Genomic DNA, 3196 nt, shown 5'->3' on the forward strand with positions numbered 1-3196 from the left:
TCTTTCCCCAAAAGGGAACTGATCTGGCTAAAACCATTCACTAGTAACTAACAGATACAACCCAAACTTCATACGGTTCAAATTTAATTGCTTAATGAATGCATAAAGGTCACTACAGTCGATTGCTTCCTGCCTCCTCTCCATCACCACTACAATGAGGGCACTGTATGTAATTTAATAGTATTAGCTAGCAACCTCTTCTGCCAGAACACCACACTGAACACGCAAAACCTTCTCCAGATGTAACTGCTACAGACGATGCATTGCCCTACATTTTCAAATATGTAGTTCAGCTTTCACAAACAGCTTTTACAATTTTTAATGTCGCTTAACGCTACAGTTCCCAATTACACTTTATAATAACTAAGAAAAGTCAGATAAAAGAGTAATTTAGAAAGGATGCAAATGGTTTTCAAGACTTGTATCACACCTTTTCTGTGTAGGAATTTGACTGTTGACAGACAGCATTACTTGCAAATATCCCTATGCAGAGCATGAAGCATCAGGTCAGAAGCTACTCTGCCCACCCGAGTTCCAGCCATGGTTTGCTTCAATTACTCACTTCTAGCACAAGGAGATGGATGGCTTCTCCCTCCCTCGGCTGGCAAGCAGAGATGTCAAAAAGTAAAACGTGCTCTTTTTGGCTCCAAACACTTCAGCTGTATCCAAGACAGCCCTTTAGGAAGCACATCCACCACAAGGATACAACAAGCGTGACAACCGAACTGTCTCCCCCACCACTACCCTCAGCGTGCTTTGAAGGGAGCTTTTGAACACTACTGAGACTTTTCTAAAGGTAAAAACTCTTCTCACCAGGACGTTTCAATCCTTTCCACGCATTGTTTTGAAGACGACGCTACCTCATCATTTTAATTACAGTTTGTGATTGCACTAATTACACATGGTCTGAAAAAAGTTACTAAGAAATTATGAGCTCTCAACAATCAAGTATTTTTCCACAAAACCACAGCGGTGAGGCACAGCACCTGAAAAGGGCCATTTGGCATGAGTTTAAGAAGCCTGGCTCACTAGAAACACACACATCCTGCTGGAGTTCCCAGTTCAGAAAAGCCAAGTGTCAGTTAACACTCAAATAGACACTACAGCCAAGAGCCTTAAAAAGTACAAGTTCTACTGAAACGGATGGCTTAATGGCAGAATCTTTTTCCTTTCTTTCTAAAATGCTTTTGCTAAGGCTTCGAAGATGACACTCATTTTACAAATGCTAACAATCCTATGCCTTAGATTGCAGGACGGATATTTTAGGCAAAGAATATTAATACAGGATCACCCAAATTTTTAACAACTGGAACACTGGATTTATGACTTAAGAGTGTTGTACTAAATTGTGGTAATATGTATCTTTCATAAGTCTACACTGCTTTTGCCTGTAGCACTGAAGTGTGCTTACACTAACGCCGTACTGTTCACAGCAGTACTGCACAGATACCTGAACCAGCTCCAAAACTGGAAGCTGGCTGCACTAATTAGCCTTGCCCAGAAAGAGCAATTAGCCCTGTAGAGCACAGCCAGGACTGTCCTATCTTTAGGACCTAACCCAGTATCTTTATGTGGCTTAAGAACAACACACTGCACATTAAAGTGTGCAACTAGCACTTGCCCAGAGCTAGTTCAGATATTTTTATACCTCACTACACAGACACAACAAACATTAAAACTTTGTATTTCTGGGAGTAAGTCCCAAGTATTTGGGACACATCCAATCAATGTTAAGTAACTTCAAGTATCTAAATGATGTAAGCACCTCTATAGGAACGTATAAATACCAAGTTCATTTACTGCGTTGCTATGTGTAATAAGCAGAAAAGTTTTGATGATTTAAGAGTCAGATCTGCCTACATCACTCAAACCCAGTTTGAAGTAAGGTTTAGTTACTATGATAAGCTTCCATAACAGTAATAAACCTCGTACATTTCTATTTACTTTTTTGGTTTGCCTCAAGACAATAGTATTAGAAAGGGAGTTCCTCATGTTCTCCTATATTACATTTTGGAGAAAGAGAAGAAAAAGCCAGGAAAAACGTCACTGTAACCGAGATAACTACTGCCTTAAGTATCTGTGCACTCCAGATGCTCTCTTGCTAACTGTGGTTTAAACCCCTTTCATAATCACTTTGTAAATGTCTTGGAAGTACAGCTACTCACACCTTAATGTGACAAATATTAAATACAGGAAAACCTATGTGAAGCCTACCTGAAAAGAATGCACTCCAAGAACAGCTAAGAACTGGAAGTGCTCTTCACCATATGGGGGAAAGAAACTGAAGCTGTCTTAGGATTCTTTGGGCAACAATTTCAGGGGGTTCCTCGCACAGAATGTGAAAGGTCCCAGAACTTCAGTTCTCAAAGTGCATGCAAGAATAATGCCTTCTTGATAGTTAACATGAGAAGTATATTTTTATAAGTAATAAAAAGAACTTCAAAGAATATTCCCATTATTACGGACAGTACGCTTTTCAGCACTCTAACTTCTTTGTACTTTTAAAAAAAACTTTCTAGAAAGCAAACCAAAACTTGTGTTTCTCTGAGATCAAGAGACAGCAATGCTAAAGTTACTACGGCCTCACAGAGCAGAAAGAGCTTTCCGCTGTCGGCTACAGATTCCTTTTCTAAGAAGGAGAAGCATCCAAACCCCGATTTTTATGAGTATTATATGAATTCCTGAATCCTCCTTGAAAATCACGCACAGAGGGAGCTCTGAAAGTCCTAGACGTATCCCATAGAAACAGAGGAGAAGAATCTCCACCTACTCTTGCGTATCCCATCATCACGGCCGGTGCCCGCTGCCCCCCCTTCCCTGCAGGACCTCGCCGTTCCGCGGCCAGCAGATGCAGCGCCGTGCAAGTACGAACAGGTCTGAGAAGAGGGAAAAACTCATCGCGCCACTTCCCTGTTTCCCTGGTGAATCAACCTCCTCCTCCCCCCTTCTCACCACCGCTCCATCAAATTGTTAATGAAAACGCTTCAAGCCCTGCCAACCCTTCGAGAGTTGGGGAAACACACACTGAACCGAGATCTTTACTACTGCAAAACAAAGTGTTACAAGGACGGAAAAACCCTCTCGTTGTGCCTCCGGAGCCGTGTGGCACATCCCGCACGGCGCCCTACTTCAAGGGCACAGGAGACTCAAAAGCTGGGGATGGGGGTGTCCCCAGGGGTCTCCCGGAGAGCCTCCT

Source organism: Charadrius vociferus, unplaced genomic scaffold (assembly GCF_000708025.1).
Source record: "Charadrius vociferus isolate BGI_N301 unplaced genomic scaffold, ASM70802v2 scaffold159, whole genome shotgun sequence".
Taxonomy (NCBI): domain Eukaryota; kingdom Metazoa; phylum Chordata; class Aves; order Charadriiformes; family Charadriidae; genus Charadrius; species Charadrius vociferus.